The following is a 13,673-nucleotide window of genomic DNA, read 5'->3' on the forward strand; positions in this document are numbered from 1 at the left end:
TTTTTGCTACCCCATCCTGCAAAGTGCCGCCCTAGGCCTCGGCCTTGTAGGCCTAGGCCAAGATACAGCACTGAAAGGACCTCATTGCCTTATATCAGCTGCAGCTTCTATAAGGCAATCAAACATATAAGGAATCACACATTTATTCACAGTCATAAGTAAGAGCAGCGCTGATACACATTTCATACAACATTATGCCATTGTCTTTCAGGGTTTTTTTTCTTTTTGCACTCAGGGGATACTACCGCTTTAAGGAAATCAAACAACAAAAGTTGTATAGTGCGTATCCAGCTTAAAACAGATTAAGTAGTGAAATAAAGTGACTACATACAAAGTGCAGAACTCAGCACAACCAAATTTTATCCTTTTTTTTTTTAATTTGACTATACTAAAATGTAACCTCAACATTATTTGGCCACTTTCCACCACGGCAACTTTTTGTTTGTTTGAAAGTTTTTTTGCTTTTAACAAACTGTGTATTCTGCCTATAACCAACCCCAAACACATAATGCACATAGCAACGGTTAACTGTGAGCTTTTGCAATGATCAGCAAATATATCCATAAGCAAAAATAGAAGTTTAAAGCTGCAGTACCTGATATTGTGAATCAAACAAAAGGAGACACATTTCCTAAACATAATACAGGTGAAATATCAACTGTGAGTTACAGCAGCAGACGACATGCATGCAGCATTCGAACTAGGAAGTAAATCTGTTCAGTTTCGATTTCTAACACTCTATGGTATGTGTACAATACATCAGCTCAGTTCAGTTCATGAAGCACAGCAGTGGCCAGGAAAAAAATGACAGTCTCAATTTGGGCATCCTGTTAGTACACGTCAATGCTGTCCTTGTTTAACCCAAACGACTTAGCTGATCTGCCATGGATGACCTGGTTAAAAGGGAATTCCAGCTAATACCATGCATGAAAGTGCAAAAATGTAATGTGTATTTAGGCTGAAATGAGAATTAGGATTAGTACAAGATCATTTGCCTGGATGCAGAGAGAGCTGAACACCATAAAAAACAAGCAGATCTCTGAGTGTAGAAGTGACAGGTGTTTGCATACAGCTGCCTGTCAAATACAAAATGTGGCTGTAGGCTGTTAACCACACATCTGAGCGTTTACTTGCGTACATGCAGGGCGTTTTTTCAGCAGGAACATGGGGGAACGCAGTTCCGGCACCTGCAGAACTGAATGGCAAGAGGTGCTGGGGTGTGTTGGAGGGTCTATTGATGCTGGCAGCTGGGGAATCTATTGTTGCTGGAGGGGATCTATTTCTGCGGAGGAAGGGGGTCTATTGTTGCTGGAGACGTATTCTGTTGCTCGTAGAGGATCTATTGTTGCTTGGGGTGAGTACTATATTGCTGGGAGGGATCAATCATTGCTGGGAGGGATCTACTTTTGAAAGGGGAGTCTTTGTTGCTGGCTGCTGGAGGGTCTGTTAATTCTGGCCGCTGATGAATCTATTGTTGCTGGATGGGATCTATTTTTGCAGGGGGGTCTATAGTTGCTGGGAGGTCCATTGTTGCTGGTGGGGGATCTACTGTTGCTGGGGTGGGTCTTATGTTTCAGGGGGTCAATTGTTGCTGGGAGAGATCTACTGTTGAGGGAGGGGGTCCAATATTTTTGGCTGCCATAGGGTCTATTGATGCTGGCTTTTGGCAATCCATTATTGTTGGGGAGGATTTGTTGTCGCTAGGGTGTCTATTGTTGCTCAATCTATTTTACTGCCTTTCTTGTTATCATTAACTAATTCTATACAAAATACTTAGCACCACAAAATTATACTTATTCTCTAAAAGAGGTGGTACTGGGAGGTGGGTAAGGGGTGGACCCAAGGAATGGTGCTTGGAGGTTGGTTTGGCAGAGTCAAGGGGTGATTTGGAGGCAGACAGTCTGCATCCTAGGATACTCATCTGATCCTGTACATAAGTAAATGCTTGGATGTGCAGTTGTGGCTCTGTTCCAGTGCCCCTGTGCATAGCTCCCAACTGTCCCTGATTTTGAACAAAGTCCCTCTGTCCCTCTTTCCTTCTCATTTGTCCCTCATTTTGGTCTGATCTATATAGTTGCTTATTAACCACTTGCCGACCGCCGCAAGTAGATATACTGCTGCGGTCAGCCCCTCACAGGCAAAGTGAGGTATATAAACGTCACTAGCCTGTGAGGCTCTGGGGAGCGAGCGCGTGTCGCCGGAGGCGCGCTCCCGCGCGGTCACGGACCCCCCCCCCCGCGCGTGTAACCGGCGGACCCTATACCCGCCGGTCACTCTGCGATCGTCGCTGCAGAGGGAGAAAGTCAGGTGGCTAGTGTAAACAAGCCGCCTGTCATTCTCCCCTGTGTAGAAACACTGATCATACGGTTCTACTATGTAGGACCGTTGATCATTGTTCCTACAGCTCAAGCCACAGCCAATCACAGTTAGAATCACGCCCCTAGGGACACACACAGCCCCTCCCTCTCAAATAAAGTTAACCCCTTCACTACCAGTGTATTTTTACAGTAACAGTGCATATGTATAGCATTGATTACTGCAGTAATGTCACTGGTAACCCCAAAAGTGTCAAAAATGTCAGTCAAGGGTCCGATCTGTCCGCCGCAATGTCGCAGTACCGCAAAACAAATTGCAGATCGCCGCCATTACGCGTTAAAAAAAACAACAAAAATGACAAAAATCTTTCCCTCTGTTAGTAAACGCGATAACTTTTGCGCAAACCAATCAAAATACGCTTTTTGCAATTTTTTTTACCAAACATATGTAGCATAAAACAAATTGGCCGAAAATGTTAAAAAATTTTGATTTTTACATTTTTGGGGGGGGGAATTTCATATAAAAAAATGTGAAAAATATTGTTATTTTTGCAAAATTGACGCTCTTTTTTTGTTTATAGCGCATGATCAAAAAATCGCACAGGTGATCAAATACCACCAAAAGAAAGCTCTGTTTGTGGGAAAAAAAGGACGTCAAATTTGTTTAGGTACGGCGTCGCATGACCGCGCAATTGTCCGTTAAAGTCACGCAGTGCCGAATCGCAAAATACCCCCTGGTCAGGAAGGGGGTAAAATCTTCCGGGGCTTGAGTGGTTAAATGCACTACTTATCTATCAAAAAGTGTTTCCCAGTGCTAAACTTTTCATCCAATTTCTAAATTGTTCAATTTTTACCATTTAAAAAACCAATATAAAGCAACAGTAGTGCTAAAAAAAAAAAAGCATTTGTGGGTTTAACTAATCATTTTTTTTATAGAATTCTCATTTAAGGGGGCGTGGCAGGGGGTGTGCCCTATGCCAACAGATTTTTACTAATAGGTGTCCCTCGTTCCCATGTCAAAAAGTTGGGAGGTATGCCTGTGCACTGGTGTGTGTGTGTGTGTGGGGGGGGGGGGGACTAAAGGGTGCAAAATCTGGTGCAGCTTTGATAGAAACCAATCATCTTCCAGGTTTTATTGTCAAAGCTTTATGGAAAAAGCTGAAGTTAGTAGCTGATTGGCTACCATGGACAGCTGCACCAGATTCTGAGTGCTCCAGTTTTAGTAAATCTCCCCCGTGGTTTGATGGGTTTGTTGTGGAGGACTTTGAGTGGCCTGCACAGAGCTTTCACTTTAACCTTGTCGAACACCTTTAGTATGAATTCAAACATCAATTGCAAGCTAGTTGTTCTTCAGCTTGTTTTGGCTGGCTGGGCACAAATTCCTACAGTCACACTCCAAAATCTTGTAGAAAGCCTTCTTAGTAGAGCGGAGGCAGTAATAGCCACAAGAGGGGGCCAATTCCATATGATCACCCATCATTTTGGAATGGGATGTATAACAAGGTCATAAACAGTAGGTGGGATGTATCCACATATTTTGAGTTTATCTCAAGATGAGTACATCAAGTTTTAGGAAGACGAGCTTGTGGACCTGACCTTAGGTTAAACCAAAAATGTTGAGTTGTCACCAGAGTAGGAAGGATGTCTTTCAGTGGGGACACTCGACCATTGTCCAAGAAGCACCTTCTCTTTGGAGGGATTTACTATCTTTTTCTGTTGTGTCTATGGAATAGGAAATGAAGGAAAGTTTTCCCACATGGCAAAAAGTAAAAAAAAATTACAAAGTCAACGTTCCCCTACTCTATCTAAAATCTAAAATGTTTAATTTCTATATGCCTTGAGTATATTTAAAGTATACCTAATATCAAAACTTTTTTTTTTTATCTTTGGATAGAGGAGAGAGGGATTAGAACACCTCCTAGTTTTTATTTGTGTCTGTGCTCCTGTTAAGAAGATTCCTCTATTTGTCCCGTTAAGAGCCGGTTCACACTATTACGACTTGGTCAGCCTGGCAAGTTGCGCACCGTCGGGTCCATTGAGTAGTACAGGACCCGTTCTAATAGGAGCGACACAAGTCACTCCAACTTAGAAAAAGGGTCCTGTACTACTTCGGGGCGACCTGGAGGAGACTTGCATAGACATTCATTATAGGAAGTCCGTGCAAGTCGCGCCGAAGTCACGGTGCACGCGACTTCACAGGTCGCCCCCCAAAGTCGGAGCGACCTAATGTGAATGGGGGCTTACCATTATCATTAAAAGTGAAAGAAAAACAAAAACAATTTTGGGTTGTCCCCAGAAAAGTAATAGAGAGGAAATCTTCCAATGGGGACACTAGTTCTGGTGACCTGGGAGTCCGCAATGATTTTCCCTAATTTGCAGGGATTGTGTCTTACTTTCTCTTTGGCTATGGGACAGGAAGTGAAGGGAAACCTCTGCAATGGGACACAGATGGTGAAAGAAAATCTGACAGGGGTTATAACCTTCCTTTGCTCTATCCAAAAGGAAAACAAAATGGTTTTGCCTACAGTTCTACTTTAATTTGTCGACTGTTGTCCATGCCCTCCAAAACCCTGATGCTGTTATACTCAACCTCTGCTTTTAACCGGTTGCCAACCGCTTACTGCATATTTACTGCGGCAGTGTGGCTCTCCCAGGCAAACCAACGTAGTGCTACATCGGTGGCTTGGAGGCAGCTACAGCAGGACATCTTTATGTAGAGCAACAATTCTTTTTTTTTCAGATCCTCAGAGAGTTCTTTGCCTTGAGGTGCTATGTTGAACTTCCAGTGACCAGTATGATAGAGTGAGAGCGATAACACCAAATTTAACACACCTGCTCCTCATTCACACCTGAGACCTTGGTACACTAACGACTCACATGACACCGGGGAGGGAAAATGGCTAATTGGGCCCAATTTGGACATTTTTACTTAGGGGTGTACTCACTTTTGTTGCCATTGGTTTAGACATTAACCAATTGCCGACCACCCGCCACAGTTGTACGGCGGCAGTCTGGCGTTCCTAGGCAAAGTGCCGTACATGTACTGCGCTAGCCTGGGAGGAGCTAGGGGGCTATCATGTGCGGCCAGAGGCGCGCTCCCACTCCCGCTCGTCGGCTGGGGAGTCAGTGCATGTGACCGGCGGCTCCGATGGCCGCCGGCCACTCGCGATCTCCCGCTGCAGTGAGAGAAAGACAGACGGCTGATATAAACACAGCTGTCTGTCATTCTCACTAAAGTAATCACAGAGGTTATACGATCCTGCTATGTAGAATTGCATGTCTCTGTGATTACATCACAAGCCACGCCCCTCCACAGTTGTAATCACGCCCCTAGGGACACACTTAACCCCTTGATCACCAGTACAGTTTACCCCTTCCCTGCCAGTGTCATTTTTACAGTAACAGTGCATATTTATAGCACTGATTACTGTAGTAATGTCACTGGTCCCCCCAAAAGTGTAAAAAATGTCAGTTAGGGGTCCGATCTGTCCGCCGCAATGTCGCAGTCCCGCTAAAAATCGCAGATCGCCGAACTAGTAAAATAAATAAATAAAAATTACATAAATCTTTCCCCTAGTTTGTAGACGCGATAACTTTTGCGCAAACCAATCAAAATACGCTTATTGCAATTTTTTTTTTTTTTTACCAAAAATATGTAGCAGAAGACAAATTGGCTTAAAAAGGATGAAAAATTTTGATTTTTTAATTATTTTTTGGGAATGTTATATAGCAGAAAGTGAAAAATATTGTTTTTTTTTGTTAGAAATTTTTCTCTTTTTTTGTTTATAGCGCAAAAAATAAAAAGTCGCACAGGTGATCAAAAATACCACTAAAAGAAAGCTCTATTTGTAGGGAAAAAAAGGACATCAATTGTATTTAGGTACAGCGTCGCACGACCGCGCAATTTTCCGTTAAAGGAACGCAGTGCCGAATTGCAAAAAATGGCCTGGTCATTAAGGGTGCAAATCCTTCCGATGTAGAAGTGGTTAAATGATCATCTTGTCACTGGTTTGTGTTTTTAAATATAATGCATATTACTGTTGTGGAATCGGCACAATACTCTAGGACTAATTATAAAACATAACATAAACATAACATAAATGCAACATAATTAAAAAAAAAATATATTAAAAAAAATAAAAAAAATAAAAAAAAAATATATATATATGTATGTATGTATATATAGATATATATATCTATATATATATATATATATATATATATATATATTGGAAAAAAAATAAAACCAGTAATAACATTACCATTGATCTGTACATGTAGAAGGTAACCAGTGATCACTTGAGATAGTTTACTACTCTTACCAACCAATTTCAGTCTCGTTTAAGCAGTGTCAATAGCACTAAGCCAGACAGCTGCGCCTTTAAGAGTCTGTAGCCAGCAGACAGCTGTGAGAGTAGTTGTCGTCAGCCGCTTCCTTATCCATACATTGGGGGTAGAGAGAGAATTCTCACTTCAAACCTGAAGAAAAGTAGAACTAAAAGCTTTCTCACTCACCTTTATCCATGCCTTCGCCAGTCAAAAGGGGAGGCGTCCAGACACCCATTCCAGTTGTGACATCCCTTACCAAAGCATATGATTGGCTACAGAGATGAGACTGACAGGGGGACAGACCAATTGGAAATCGGCATTACAGCAAGCTGTGTGTTAACTCCACACTGCCAACTGGGCTTCACTGGAGAGAACTGTTTGTTCTTTCATTACAAAGTAGCTTGTCTCTGACTGATCAAAGTAAGAAGATTGTAAAATACCAGAATGCCAAGTTTTCACTACTGAAAACAATCCAACACAGTTGAGTACTGTCCCTGAGGCGCTTTATTTTAAATTTGCATAAGACCTCATTCACACGGGTAGCAAGTTTCTCCCTCCTATTAAAAGTGGTTTGCGATGAATCGCTTTTCAGCCCACGGTCGCATAGGAGGCGGGTTTGAGTTCAGTTAAATTCCCTAAATTTCGAGGTTCGGGTGCGATTTGAAAGATATCTGTGCGGGTTCATGCACAGATTTCTATTAAAATCGCCCCCCGAAGTCGCCAAAAGTAGTGCAAGAACTACTTTTGGAAAACAGCGCTGCGCCGCAAGGTCGGCGTCACACCGATTCGGACCGTGCCGTTGCCAGCAATACGATAACTTTTGTGCAAAGCAAACAAAATACACTTATTGTGATTTTTTTTTTTTACCAAAAAATATGTAGCAGAATCCAAATTGGCCTAAAGGGATGAAAACATTTAGATTTTTACATTTTTTTTATTGGGAATGTTTTATAGCAGAATGTGAAAAATATTGTTATTTTTTTCAGAATTCTCGCTTTTTTTTTGTTTATAGCGCAAAAAATAAAAATCGCACAGGTGATCAAATACCACCAAAAAAAAGCTCTAGTTGTGGGGAAAAAAAGGACATCAATTTTATTTAGGTACAGTGTCACACGACCGCGCAATTGTCTGTTAACCACTTAGGCCCCGGAAGATTTTACCCCCACTCCGACCAGGGGTTTTTTTGCGATTCAGCACTGCGTGACTTTAACGGACAATTGCGCGGTCGTGCGACGCTGTACCTAAACGAATTTGACGTCCTTTTTTTCACAGACAGAGCTTTCTTTTGGTGGTATTTGATCACCTGTGCGATTTTTGGATCATGCGCTATAAACAAAAAAAGAGCATCAATTTTGCAAAAATAACAATATTTTTCAAATTTTTTATATAAAATTCCCCAAAAAAAAAGTAAAAATCAAAATTTTTTAACATTTTCGGCCAATTTGTTTTATGCTACATATGTTTGGTAAAAAAAAATCGCAAAAAGCGTATTTTGATTGGTTTGCGCAAAAGTTATCGCGTTTACTAACAAAGGGAAAGATTTTTGTAATTTTTGTTGTTTTTTTTTTAACACGTAATGGCGGCGATCTGCAAATCTTTTTGCGGTACTGCGACATTGCGGCGGACAGATCGGACCCTTGACTGACATTTTTGACACTTTTGGGGTTACCAGTGACATTTCTACAGTAATCAGTGCTATACATATGCACTGTTACTGTAAAATTACACTGGCAGTGAAGGGGTTAACTTTTTTTGAGAGGGAGGGGTGGTGTGTGTCCCCAGGGGCGTGATTCTAACTGTGATTGGCTGTGGCTTGAGCTGTAGGAACAGTGATCAACGGTCCTACATAGTAGAACCGTATGATCGGTGTCTCTACACAGGGGAGAATGACAGGCGGCTTGTTTACATTAGCCGCCTGCCTTTCTCCCTCTGCACCGACGATCGCCGAGTGACCGGCGGACATCGGGTCCGCCAGTCACACGCGCAGGGGTTCCGTGACTGCGCGGGAGCGTGCCTCCGGGGGCGCTCGCTCCCTAGACCCTCACAGGCTAGCGACGTAGTACTACGTCGCTCTGCCTGTGAGGGGCTGACCGCCGCAGTAAATAGTCGTGCGGCGGTCGGCAAGCGGTTAAAGTAACACAGTGCCGAATTGCAAAAAATTACCTGGTCATTAGAGGGTAAAACCTTCCGGTCCAGAAGTGGTTAAAAGAAAGTAGAAAATTATACTCACAAACGTAGATTTGACAAAGGCAGATCAACACTAATGTTACAGCATCGAGATTGTCGCATCACAAATATGAAGTCCTTACAGCGACTGGTGGGCGCGTTTCAAGGTCTCGCACACCCATCTGGAAGGGGCTAGCCCTGGTTTACACCTCTTTGCAATGGGTCTGGTTCTAGAGGTTGAGATACAGTACAGCAGGCTCTGAGGAAGAGGCGAGACCTCGAAATGCGCCAGCCTTTCACTGAAAGGACTTCATATCTGTGATGCGACAATCTTGATGCTGTAACATTAGTGTTGATGTGCCTTTGTCAAACCTATGTTTGTGAGTATGAAGTTGTACTTTCTTTTAATAAAGCCATTTGTATTGAGGATAATGCGCTAGGCCGGTGCACCCTCTGTTTATTTCTTGATTACTGTGCTACATCTGCATGCCCAACAGTCACACTGGGAAGGATTTACTAAAGATGGAGAACTCAGAATCTGGTGCAGCTGTGCAGAGTAACCAACTAGCTTTTAACTTCAGCTTTTTAGGTTAAAGCGGTTGTAAACTGCAGATTAAAAAAAAAAAAACACCTGCAAGGCAATGGCATAATGTGCTAGTATGCATTGTATACTAGCACAATCTGAAATACTTACCTTGGAACGAAGCCCTCCGGCGCTGTAATGTCACCGCTAAGAGGGCTTACATGTTCTTGTCTGTCTTCCGGGCTTGCAAGCCCTGGCTATGTGATTGGCTGGAGCCGCGATGATGTCACTCCCACGCATGCACGCGGGAGCCACAGTTTCCGGCAAGGGCTCTGAAGGTCCGGCACTGTAAGCCGAACCTTCAGAACGCATGCGCTGATGATGTCATCGGCTGTATGCACTCTAAATGTCTCCTTAACTGTTTAGGAGATATTCACAGTACCTACAGGTAAGCCTTATTATAGTCTTACCTTACAAGTGGTAGTACAGAGTTTACTACCACTTTAGGCTTTGACAAATAAACCTAGAAGCGGATTGGTTACTTTGCACAGCTGCATCAGATTCTGTGTTCTCAAGTTTTAGTAAATCCTCCCTATTGACTTCAATGGGTGTATTTGACAAGCGGCACTGCCTGCCAGTCCTGACTTGCTAAATTACATTTGCTGCACTCTGGAGCACAATGATCATGGCAATATAAACTACCTGAGTGCCCACCATTTTATTTTGAAGGTAGGCAATCGAGGGTGGGTAAAAATGTGGATCAGCCACCTATTTTTACCACCTATGTGAACTAAGCTGCACAAATTTTATTAACCGGCTTTCTTTGTTGTTTCTATTGTTTCTTTTTGGGCCAGTTCATGACAGGAATCGCACAGGAATTTGAGCTCATTTATTTTGAATGGGTTGAATCACATTGGACTGAAGCAAATGTAGTTCATACACTACTTTAAAAAAATGCTCTGCAACCAGACCGGATGGTACTTCTGTATCCTGAGGTCTGGTGCAGGCAGATGCACCGTGCTTGCGACCTGCTTTTGGGGTTTGTTGTTACAATCTGACCATTCAATCTTTCTGCAATCAAATTGACCAAAACCATGTAATATGAGGACCTACCCAAATTGTCAAATCAATTTGAATTCAATCAGACAGGCCCTTGCACAGCACTTCATAGTAAGTAGATCTAATTGAGATTGTACAGTCAGATTGTAACGTGTATAGTGAGTAGAGTTGGGCGAATGGTTCGGCCCGAGCATCAGTTCGGGCCGAACATTGGCTGTTCGCATTGTTCGGGAACACCTGAATTTGCAGGGTGTTTGACAGGTGTTCGCCCCCCTGAACACCCTGCAATGCACTGCGCGCTGCACAGTGCATTTTGCTCCCTGATTGAGCAAAGCTTTGCCCAATCAGGGCGCAGTATAAGCTGGTTGTTAATGAACGAGGCCCAGAAGCCGATTGCGGCATCCTTAACAACCAATGAGTCATCAGCTTTCAACGGGCTTCCGTTGAAAAAAAAAAGTGAGCACCCCCCCTCCTGAACCATATCAGGCCACATGCCCTCAACATGGGGGGGTGGGTGCTTTGGGGCAGAGGGAATCTGCCCTCCCCACCCTAAAGCATCAAAGCACCTTGTCCCCATGTTGATGGGGACAAGAGCCTCATCCCTACAACCGTGGCTGGTGGTTGTGGGGGTCTGCAAACAGGGGGCTTACCGGAATCTGGAAGCCCCCATTAACAGGGGGGCCCCCAGATCCTGGCCCCTCCATGTGAGTGAGTTTGGGGCACATAGTACCTCTACCCATTCCCCATAAAACTGTCAAAAAGTACTAAAAACAGAACGTTTTTGATAATTCCGTTATTAAAAAATAAAAAAATAGTGTCCCCCGATGTAAATTCATCGTCAATCACGCCACCCATCGCACCCAATGCCAGCAGACCCCTACAACCACCAGCCACGGTTGGAATACAAGGTGCTTTGGGGTGGGGGGGGTAGAACCCTCCCTGCCCCAAAGCACCCACCCCCCATGTTGAGGCCTGGTTCAGGAGGGGGGAAGGGCACTCGCACCCCTTTCCTGACCTGCTGGCCTGTTTGCTCAGATAAGGGTCTGGTATCGATTTTTGGGGCACCCCACAACGCTTTTTTTTTTACATCTTGGCATGGTGCTCCCCTTAAAATCAATACAAGATCGATAGGGGGGGGGGGGGGCCCAATGCCATTTTTTCTTTATTTTTATTTTTTTCAATAGTAGCCAGGTGCTGGCAATTGCAACTGCGAGTCATTTTAAATGTGATTTGACTCATTTTTTTTTCTTTAAAAATGTCATTTTTGCTGCAGCATGTTCTATATATGCTACAGATGCACCACTTTACAGGCAGAATAGGGGGATCCCCAGGCACCATATTTAAAGGATTTTTTCCTTTTTATTGCTGCACTTTAGGCACCATTCAAATCGCTGCTTCTGAATAACTGATCATTTTTAAGAAAATGTTTTGCATTGATACATGTCCCCCAGGACAGTAACTGGACCCACATACCCCTTTTTATGGCCAATTACTTGCATATAAGCCTTCAAAATGGGAACTTTAAATTTTTTCCTGTTTGGCTCCCATAGACTTCAATGTGGTTCGCCGTTGGGGTTTTCGGCCCATCTCTAATAGCGAACTTTGAGAATGAAGTAACTAGATTCCACTTGTCAGTGCAGAAAAACATTAAATCTTATTGTTTACTATGGATTACTGCGCTTTTCACATAGTCATAGGACTTTGCACTGTCGTATTATATTTGCTTATTTAGGTTTAGTCACTGTAATAAAAATTAGATTGTCCCTGCATTATATTATTGTTGTTAAACAAGCTAAATATAATAGACCTATTGTTTTTATAGAATTGCTTTTGCAATCAATTTTGTACATGAACATGAATCTTTGGTAGTGTAAAGGAAAAACATGTTCACTTGCTCTTAGTAACTTCTAACCTGTTTTTTTAAAGACATGCTCCCATTAGAGTGCCCCCAGGAAATTTCAAGAGATTGCCTATAAACAGGGCTGCTGTTAGAAATCACGGGCCCCATCAGCCTACATGACAGCCCCCCCGGCCAAAAGTGACTGAGGACATTGATTTATCAGTCCCTTTCTCTGTAGCCACAGCTGCACCGATGAATGAATAGGAAGCACTCTGAGGTTCCTGTTCATTCACAAACTGAAGCATAGTAAAAAAAAGTTTACTATGCTTCAGTGATGAATGGACACAGCAGTGATTGGTGCCAATCACTCACTGTGTTCATTCAGGAAAGGAAGGGACCAATAAATGTTATATTTACTGGCCCTTCCCCCGCTCTCCATCCTAAAACATCCCCGCATGTGCCGGCAGTGTGCGGGGGAAAGGGGCACACAGGGGGGCCCAGACAGCAGATGGAAGTGCCTGCTGTTAGAAATCAGGCCAGGAAGGCTGTACAGGGCCCATCCAGCTCTGCCTACACTTTGTTCTACTTTTTAAACAAGTGTGTTTGGGGGGGGGGGGGGTACTAGTAAAATCTGTTAAATTATTTAGAGAGAAATTAACAATAAATTTGCCCTGGGCCCCCCTGTTTAGCTGAGGAGGTCCAGTTGTACTGCCTTATCAGCGGCCCCAGGCGCATGTGCTAAAACCAATCCCCCTGCAGTGAAGCCAGGGGGAAGGAGAGGAGGAGAAGCTGGCGGGGGGAGGCAGAAGAGGATTGGTGTCTGCAATAAGACAGTACAGCCGACCCTCCTGCTCAGCAGGTGCCTTGAACTGATGGGGCCCAGGCCCAGTACAAGAGGGCTGCCTGTACTACCTAATCAGCGGCCCTGCCTATGAACCCAGATCTTTCTATTCACACAGTTGTTCACAACAATGTACTTTCCATGTACATAAAATAGATTTTTAAGGCTTGCAGAATCCCATAGATATTAGGATATAGGGGCACATGGAACAGGGCTTTAAATAGGACTGTGCTCAAAATATCAATACAACAATGTATCGTGACGCATTCCTTCCTGATACGCGTATCGATATGGATGAATCTGTATTGATAGGGCAGAACAATGCTGTGATGCAGCTTTGAAAAAGAAACAGAACAGAAAAGACTGTTTTAAGTTTAACCACTTGCCGACCGCCACACGACTATTTACGGCGGCGGTCAGCCCCTCACAGGCAAAGCAACGTAGTACTACGTCGCTAGCCTGTGAGGCTCTAGGGAGCGAGCACGCGCCGCCGGAGGCGCGCTCCCTAGAGCCAAAAATGACAAAAATCTTTCCCTTTGTTAGTAAACGCAATAACTTTTGTGCAAACCGATCAAAATAGGCTTTTTGCGATTTTTTTTA

The 13,673-nt window shown here is 43.5% G+C and overlaps 1 protein-coding gene across 6 annotated transcripts in view; it reads right to left on the reverse strand.

The window, feature by feature from the left end:
• Window positions 1-13,673, reverse strand: part of DAO (D-amino acid oxidase) — an 83,717-nt gene that overhangs the window by 56,897 nt on the left and 13,147 nt on the right. Inside the window, exon 1 of one of the 6 annotated variants that reach the window (XM_082264213.1) lies at window positions 6,642-6,807. The exons of 2 other annotated variants lie outside the window; for them this stretch is intronic. The gene's annotated coding sequence lies outside the window, so the exon portion shown is untranslated. Of the gene's footprint in view, window positions 1-595; window positions 620-6,577; window positions 6,808-13,673 lie in introns of those variants that run through there. 3 more of the 6 variants (XM_082264209.1, XM_082264211.1, XM_082264208.1) reach the window with 3 other exon arrangements.

Source organism: Pelophylax lessonae (genome assembly GCF_965119305.1).
Source record: "Pelophylax lessonae genome assembly, chromosome: 1".
Lineage (NCBI taxonomy): Eukaryota > Metazoa > Chordata > Amphibia > Anura > Ranidae > Pelophylax > Pelophylax lessonae.